Source organism: Poecilia reticulata, unplaced genomic scaffold (genome assembly GCF_904066995.2).
Source record: "Poecilia reticulata unplaced genomic scaffold, P_reticulata-male-v2 Scaffold_43, whole genome shotgun sequence".
Classification (NCBI taxonomy): domain Eukaryota; kingdom Metazoa; phylum Chordata; class Actinopteri; order Cyprinodontiformes; family Poeciliidae; genus Poecilia; species Poecilia reticulata.
The window spans coordinates 132382-142028 of NW_027675141.1; the positions used below are offsets into that span (position 1 = coordinate 132382).

General features: G+C 36.0%; 1 long non-coding RNA gene across 1 annotated transcript; it reads left to right on the forward strand.

The window, feature by feature from the left end:
* The first annotated feature begins 1142 nt into the window (after positions 1–1142).
* Positions 1143–3304, forward strand: LOC145550424 (uncharacterized). Its single transcript, XR_014086325.1, has 3 exons — positions 1143–1911; positions 2070–2138; positions 2709–3304. It is a non-coding gene; the product is annotated as an uncharacterized LOC145550424 (long non-coding RNA).
* The last annotated feature ends 6343 nt before the right edge of the window (positions 3305–9647 follow it).

Sequence of the window (9647 nt, forward strand, 5' to 3'; positions counted from 1 at the left end):
ACATTTGTTCCGGATGAAACAGGAACTGGTGGAACTATTTCTGATGCTCTACATGGCCTGGAGGAACTTAAACATTGTGTAGACGGTGCTACGAAAGGATCACATCCTTTTGACTTTCTGTCTTGGTTCACGTCTGGGCCGTGGTGGACTTTACTGTTGAAGATTGTTACACCAATTCTGACTGTGTTGATTCTTTTTTGCCTGTTTACAACTTGCATCATTTCATGCCTTCGTAGCATGATGCTAAAGACATTTAACACAGCCATGATCAACTATCAGATGGTCAGGGTAATCTCTGACACCGATGAAGATTACATGTCTCTTCAGAGAGATGAAGATGAACTAAAAAAAAAAAAAAGAAGAAATGTATGACGATGTCCTGTAACTAATAAACAGATGGAATCAAATGTTTTATGACGCCTACACTGAAAATGTGAAAACAAGTGGTGCTTGTGATGAAAGAATATTGCATTTGGTTTTCTACTGTTTCGTTTATAATTCATTTTTTCTTTTTTATGTGTTCTTTTTCATTTTAAGTTGTTGAGTGACTTTTGTATAAGAATGTTAAACAGGGGGGAAATGTTAGAGTTATTATGTTTGTTATCATTCTTATATTTATAAGTTTATGTTACTAGTTTATATTTAGAGGTTTAGTGTTCAAACTTGTTGAAACTTGGGAGACAAAATTAAATCTTCCTTAATCAAGCATGTTTGTACAGATGGTGACTTAGATCTTCCTGGGAAAGTCCTGAGCTGTAAAACCTAGTATGTGTTAATTTAGTTTCTGTGTCTCCCCTCTGTCTGTCTGAATTCACATCCTACTGTGAATATAGGATGTGGGTTTCACCCCCTCCATTCCTGTTCACACCTTTCTCTCTTCTGCTAATAAAAGAGACAAACAAACTGAAGGTTTTCAGAACGCTCTGTGAACAGCTCGGAGGAGCTGACAGAGTTTTTCTCCTTCTGCAGAAGTCGGCTAAAAACTCATATACGTTGTCTGTGGTTCTCTTTTTCCATGTAGGTTTCAGAAATACCTATCAATAACTAACTTCTTCATTTGTAGAAATGTCTTGTACATTTTAACGTAAATTCAACTTTAACGGACGCACCGGTTTCAACAGCAAGTTAAAGCCCAACGTTAAAGCTTCCATTGGGTGGAGGCGGCCTGCACTGTTGAACTGAAATACCGTTAAATATATTTAATATTTCAACAGCAGCTGTTTACCAGCTACTACCGAAATAGCAGCAGCAGGTAAACGGCTGGTAAACTAACACAACAGCTGTTAACTGATCAGTTTAACAGCAGTTTACCTGCCGTTCAACATCAGGTAAACTGCAAGTTAGAATTATGGGCCCCCATTAAAGTGTGGAGTTCAGCAGAGTTGACTGTGGATGGGGTTTCTAATGGACATTTATTGAAATTGAGTTTCTCTCTTTTTCTTTCCCCTTAGGATGGCTTTAACTAAAATACTCTCACAAAAACCGGACACACCATTTTTTAGACCACCCCCCGTGAATATTAGGATCCTCCACATAAAGGAAGAGGAAAGGGTCATCAGCTGGGGGCTCGAAAATGGGAAGGCAAAAGTCCTACTGAGCAAAAAAAACCAAGTGGCTGTGGTTACTGATGGAAATTCAGTCACAAAATTGACCATATTTGAGGGAAATAAGAAAAACATCTTAGAGGATGAATCATATATTTTGAGAGGATATTCTCTGAGAGGGAATGAGCCTTTTTTATTTCTACATGTCCTCCCTACCACTCAGTTTTTTAAAGGTCCGAAGGTGTCCATTACTGTGGAGATTACTGCGAGGGGAAAGGCCCTGTTAGATCCGCCAGCCCCCGTGACTTGTTTAGAAAACGTAACAGTGGGGGGTGGCCTGATAAGTACAAAAGGAGAAATTGTCGAGGTATGAATTTTTATATTTCTTATAATTTTATAATTTAATCTCAGACTTAATTTGATAGCTGTAGATATCAAATAACTACAAGATAACCTGGAATGGCCCATTTCTGAACAATATGTGAACTCTAGATTTTTTGTTTGTTTTTTTTGGGTACTTTTCAGTTTGCTGCAGTGAGACTGGTTAAATCTGGGAGAGGCGAGGTACCGATCCGTACTGCCAGGCTGAAAGAGGTTTGATAACTTGTTTTAAGATTTGTTCAAAGCTGCAGTTCTCAGCTTTTACAAAAACAGATAATCTGTGGGAAATAAAAAGTAAGTTCTTAATGCCATTTGCACTTAATATGGAAGATTCACTTAACATTGAAGTAACACTCCTTTGCACAGTGTTGGATGGAAATGAGCAGCATGTACACTAATGATTGACAGTGCTGAGACCATTGCACTGCCATGTAATTTTGTACATGGCAGTGCAAAAAATACACTTTCCATATGCAAAGGCACATGGCAAGAATGTAAATCAACCGATACTATATGAACCGATATTGATATATCAGATGTGTTGATATGTGATGGATCTACAGTATAGACATAAATATTTTACACAAAAATGTACAAAGCATATTGTTGTAGAGTTATCTACAAACTAATCTGAAAAATGTCAAGTTGATGATGCAAAACTAGCTTGTATGTTGTTGTGCAGCCTGTGGTCAGACAAAGTACCTTAATGGGTTTTATCTATTTATTGGCATTAGAGAACTTCTTGATACATGTCTAATTTGGCAGTCATGTTTGTAATTGCAGGGCAGCTGCACAATGCAGCTGTCATTGTGGAGAGAGGCAGCGATGGTGGAACTCCGAGTGGGGCAACATGTCCATGTTTCGCACGTGATGTGCCAAGATTATGGATATGGCCCACAGCTGCAAAGCACGGCACACACAAAAGTAGAGGTATGTTGTCAATTCCTGAAGAAGTAAACTTCATTTTAAGTTGATTTAGAAAATTTAAATGACATCTTTTAAAATTGAAGGCTTCTAATTTAACCTATTTAGAAACTTTTGAGATATACACAAAGTTTGATGTGCTACTACTCTGAGTTACACCTAAAACTTCTTTTTCAGTTTCAAAGTCAGTGAATGCCTTATTGCCAATATATATTAACATCCAGTTAACCATTCAATATTTTCTAGCTCAAGTCTATTATGCATTTAAAAAAAAACACTTAAAGAAACGAGAAACAACAATTAACATAAATGTACTGTAGATTTCCAACCAAGATGATTTTTATAATGTCATGTGACAAAATGCTATGATTATTGTAGCTTGATTTGCCTTTGGGGACTGTATAATATTTTAAATATATGAAGCACTTTGAATTTTCTAATTCCTGAAATGCACAAAACAAATGAACTTATAAAATGACATAGTTAATAAAAACATAAGTATCCAGATATCCTGAGAAAAAATTTTTTAGATTATAATATTTGTAGCTATCTACCGCATATAAAGAGCAATGCATTTATGTACTCACCTTGTCAATGCAATGAGCAGGTGGCTCGTCCATCCTACTATGGTCAACCAAAACAGCAGAAGATGCCTCCGCACTGCTCAGCTTATTTGTGTTCAAATTGAGGAACTGTTGACGTCAGGGCCCACAGGATAACTTTTCACAAGTCTTTGTGTGTATATATGTGTGTGTGCGTGTGTAGTCAGAGGAGACAGGTGAAGCAGAGCACCATCTGTCATCATGGAAAATAAAATGTAATAAAATCGTTTAAATTGGATTGCTATTTTCAAATAGCTATTTTTTACTTAGCTTAACTAATTCTGATTTTTTTTTTTTTCAAAATTGCTGGATTTTCGCATTTTCCCACTAAAATGCTCAGAAGTGAAGCCGGTGATTATATATACATCTCTGATTTGCTCTCTCTCTCTCTCTCTCTCTCTCTCTCTCTCTCTCTCTCTCTCTCTCTCTCTCTCTTAATCATAATTAAGTATTTTAAGTATTTAAGTATTAAGTCGTTGCCTCAGCAACTATGAACCTCACTGATATCATATATATATATATATATATATATATATATATATATATATATATATATATATATATATATATATATATATATATATATATATGTAATCAATCGGATTTACACATCTGGACCCCTTCATGCTATTGTTTACATAATGAAATTTCGCGCATGCGTGCAATCCAGGAGGGCATAAAGGCTATTCCTTTACATGTCATCTATATCCCAACGCAGTCACAATGAGCGCCCCCAGCCATGAGGCACAAGAACTGCCTTCCACAGGTTGAATCTGTTCTCTGCGTTTCTGATCTCTCATCAGTACACGAATCACATTACACACACTGTTGGTGACAATAAAAACACAGTACATTAAATAAATAGAACAGGCATTCTGTTTGGTAACAGTGAGCTAGCATGTTAGCGAGTTGCTAACATGTAAACAAATGGCAGTTCCGATTTGCGGCAGACGTTGTGCCCATAAATTATACAAAGCTTCATTTACACCATATAAATGCAAAATGTACCATTGTAGACTATGTATTATACATTATAATGAACTGACAGCTCTTTCTATGACTCGTCACATTGTGACGAAATCACGCACAAATCAGAGACTAAATTGCAGCCTCAACACTTAAGATTCCTCGCTCAAAGCAATAAAATGATATAAATTCTACTATAAAGTAAGAGATCACAATGAAAAATGCCAATTTGATCAGTTCCCAAAACGTGGGTTTTCTGCACAAATCCAGGTTCGAGAAATCTCCCTCCGCACCATTTTGCTTTTCGCTTCCACACACGAAGCAGGAAGATAGCGGGGAGGGTAATCAGCTTGGCTCGAGTGATCTTTGAAACAGGAAAGCGCCGTCTTTAGCACCTCATTCAGAGCTGCTAACAACTCATTCAGAAAGCATGGGATGGGGTTTCAGGTTAATTTCGACCATGAAGTGAGGTTACAAAGCCAATATTTCCACGCGTATTTGATGACAGGGAATTTAAAGGGACACGCCCCTTTAAATCATTCAGCTGATTTTAATTAGCCGTAAAACCATAACATTTTGGGCAAAACTTGTATGTGATGAAAGCCTTCTTTAGCGGGCAATAAAATAAATAAATAAATAAAAAGTCCTGTGTATCGGTTGTTTACGGAGATAGCCGAAGTCGGGCTTAAGAGGTTTTAAATAAACTTTAATGATAAAGCTGAGGCATGTTGTTATTTTAATTCATATTTGTTCTCTTGATTTTGCTTTTTTTTGTCATTTTCAGAAGACAACATGTAAACTTACAAATCAACCCAAACAAGCGAGAGGTTCATATTAAAAATGGCAAAATCATTAACATTTCTGGATGTTGCTGTGGAGAAGAGACGCAACAGAGCAGATATAAGAATGAAACAATATAATTATTGTTAATATATGACTCGAAGCGTCAATCTTCCTACCTACTAGACTTTCTACTTTTTCTTGCATTTTCGGCAGCAGTCATTGTCGGTTAGCAATTCTTATAATTCTCATAGCCATTCTTCAAGACTACTTCTTGAAGCTCATAAAAATACAATATGTATTATTCAGTATTAATAATTTTTGATTTGTGGCATTATTAATCATTATTTACTTGTGTTTGTATAGTTATATAAATATGTATTGATATTACTAAATAATGTATTTAATTTTGAACGGCTGTGTGCTTTGTAATATGCTGATCATACATCAATATCAGAATATTCCATTCCTATTGTTATAGCCAGTAAGCATATTTAAATATGATGAACTATGTAATAAAAACATACTTAAAAATGCAATTGTTTATAAATGTAGCTTTGATAGATGTTTGAATATGGTTTCCAGTAACAAAAAAGCGTGTTATGATCGATTAAACGCGCTGATACGTCATCGTGCCTGCTAAACACAGAACGCTGAGTGGGTGGACCGCTCCAAGATGGCCGCCCGAGATTTAGACGAGAGCTGTCACTCGTCAACAGAGCGGTGTTTATGAGAGTGATGAAGAAGATGTGCTATTTAACAAGAGTTAAATCTAATACATTTTGAACTTTGAACAAAAGCCACAGTAAGGCATGAGTAACGAAGGGAAATAAGGAGTCTATATGATTTTGAATGTAATTATTTTAATTTTGCTTAAATGGTTTGCACCTCGGGGCCACCGTAGTAAAATCGATAATTTGGGTGTAATCCTAATCTAGCCCTCACTTAATTTTATTAACTGCGGGATGAAGAAAAAAAAGACCTGCTTTAGTGTGTGGCGAGAACAAGAGTACAAACAAGAACACGTAAACCTGCCACGGCTTTCTGGACATGCGCAGTTGAGGGGCTTTAAGTGGCGTTCTTTGAAAGTCACCTGCATTTGCTGAGCGGGGTAAGTTCCTGCCGCCTCTCCCACAGTAAGTTAAATTTTTCTATGTAATATTTTGTTTATGACAGTGATGAAGAAGCAGTGTTATTTAATGAAAATTTATGCTAATACATTTTTAACTTTCAACAAATGCCAGAGGAAGGCATAAGTAATGTTAGAATTAATTATAAGGCGATAAAAATAAATGTAGCTGTAAAATGGTATGTTTCAAAACACGAGTTGTACACGAGACTTTAAACTGGTGCCAAATCTTTCTTGAATTGATTTAACAAGCTTGTAAAATCCACAGTCGTAATCAAAGTGGAAATATCCGAGTGCTCCTGAATGCCTCTGACGTTTTGCTTGGCGTTCTCTGCCGTTACGTTCTCACTTCTTCGTTTGTGTCCAACAGGTAAGCGGTGTTTTAATTAGGTCTATTGTAATAATAAAATTATAAACAATGAGAGACAGTTTCGTTGTCAAAGAGTTATTACATAATTGCTTAAGTGTGGCTGTAACTTAATAAGGTTGAAAACAGCTATATGTAGTTTTTTTTCTGATAGCAAACAATCATTAGCATATGCTAAAATTGACGGCTGCTGTATAACTCGAATGAAAACCAGTCTATTAAGATTGAAGAGGGTATTTCCAATTAACTTAATTTATAACCATGTATGTTAGTATTTGTCTTCATGGTCAGCTTCTATTCAGCTAACTATGTATAAAATTGCAACCGTAATCTCGGAGTTAATTAGACTTTCCTGTTCAACTGAAACTGGGACTGTCAACCGTTAAGGGGCTGTTAGGCCGTTAGATAAACGTTGGTTTGTTCTTGGGTTGTGCCTTGCAGAGGTGGCTTGCAGTAATCAGAAAATGTAAAAGATGAAAAACGGTTTCATTCTTAAATATATTAATAATTGCTTCTTAACGAATCGCCATACCATAATGAAGTTATAGACAGCTAACCATCTTATTTCTTATAGGTGCCGACCGTTAGCATCACATGCTAACATTGACGCTTAATATATAACTTCACTGAAAACCACTCTATTCAGAATGAGGAATGTATAATAATCTAATTAACCTTATGCAGTATAATTTTATAATCTAATTTCTAACTATATATGTTAGCATTTGTCTTTATGGTCAGCTTCTACTCAGCTAACTAGTTAAAAAGAAATGGAACCGTAATAGTCGCAGTTAATTGGACTTTGCGGTGAACCTGGAACTGTCAGTCGTTAAGGGACTGTTGGGCCGTTAGGCAAACGTTAGTTTGTTCTTGGGTTGTGCATTGCAGGTGAGCAGTGTTTTAACTGGGCCTGCCATAATCGAAAAAAAAGGATGAAACACAATTTAATTCTTACAGATGTTAATCGCATCTTAACTATTGCCATAAGTTGTAAACAGCTAACCATCCTATTTCTGATGTTTACTGTCCGTTAGCATGATAGGCTAATATTGACGGGTGCTTGACTGAAAGCCATTCTATTCAGAATGAGAAATGTGTATCCAATTAGTATAATTCATAACCACTCATGCTACTCTTTGTCTTCTAGGTCAGCTTCTATTCAACGTAATTTGAAAAACCAGCAGTAATCCTCGGAGTTAATTGTAGCCAATCAGAGTTTAAAGACCCGGCCACTGTTTGTGCAGTGGCAGGGTTAAAAGCATTTGTCGAGCACAAATGCTTTTAACAATAAATCAAGGCAAGACTGGACATTTTATACTGCTCCTAATACATATCTCAAATTGGGTACACATCTTTCTGTACTGCTAGAAAAATAGATTTCATTAAAGAATATTAATCTGTTTGTAAACCTGATTTCTGTAGTGAGTTTATTAATTTATGCAAATATTCCAAGATAAATAGCTAATAATGAACTGTGCTTTCCAACGTGTTGTGTATTTTTTTTGATCAAGTCAATAATTGTGAGATAACACACAGTGTCTTTTCACAGACTGAAAGAAAACTGCTCACCGCTCACCAACGTGCTTTGGCTGGTAAGTACATTGCAAAGTTCAGCAGCCTGTCAAGCACAAATGCTTTTAACAATAAATTAAGGCAAGACTGGACATTTTATACTGCTCCTAATACATATGATAAATAATATTGATCTATTTGCAACTCGGATTCATAATATTTATGAACATATTTATTAAAAATATTTACTTTTTTTTAAATTCTTGTAATTATTCAAAGTGAAACAGCAAATAGTGAACAGTATCCATTTACCAATGTGTCCGGTCGTACTGGTGGTGTCTGTGGACCCTTGGATAACTTTGACTATGTGTCTTTTCTCAGACAGAATCTTGTCCCGACGTCCTTTGGCTGGTAAGTACATTATTTTTTAAAGATAAACTGCTTCTACATCACATCAGCAAACTGCATTACAACATTCTCTATTTGGAAAGAATGAAAATATGACCAGATAGTGACAATGTGGAAAACCTGAAAATGTTTGACAGTTTCATTCTGAACTAACATCTCATGAACACAGAAATCTCACAAATTGAGATTGTTTAGATCAAAACTTAAAAGCTTTTTAGCAAACTTCCACATTTTGTTGAAATTTTTTTTTCTGTACTGTGCTACCATCTTTGTGCAGTAAACCAATGTGTAATGTGGTGGTAATCTTATGGGCTGTCTAAAATCCATTTACATTACAATCTTAGACTAACATTTTTAATTTATGTCACTCCCAACTCTTATCTTCATTGCTATAGCATTTCAGATGCACTAATTAAAAAGGCCCAATTAGGGACAAACGCTCACAGCAGTAGCAGAATGATGCAAACATAGGACTGCTGCTTTTTAAGTTAGTCAGTTTTGTGTATGTGCTCCTGTCAAATAAATTCAATAAATTCAACTGTTGTTTACCTCCTTTCAGTTCATTATGTTAATGTCAACAGTAAGCAAAGAATACATAAAAAATAACACCCTTTAATTGTTTGAGAAAGGAATGTTTGTATTTGGATCTGATTTGAATATCTGATGATAACCTAATTTATGTCACTTAGACATCTCTAATCAGACAAGTGTATGTTGCCACTTAAAAAAAGAACCTGGTAGAGGTTCTGAACATGAGACGCTTATCTTCCAAGAGGTTGTAATGAGCTGACAAGTCCAGAAATGTTTAGATCAAAGCAGTTTGTGTACAGACACCAAATAACCTTAGCGGATATGTGTTCTGGACCCCAGAATGTTTTCTGATCAGCTACTAAGAAAACGTTTTTACACTCCCTCACAGAGAGAAGTGGACCTAGACACCTTCCTCCCTGGTGAGCGGATGTTCCAACGTGGATCAGCCGAGCAGTCACAGCTGATTCAACCTGACTCACACACAATCATATCTACAGACATTT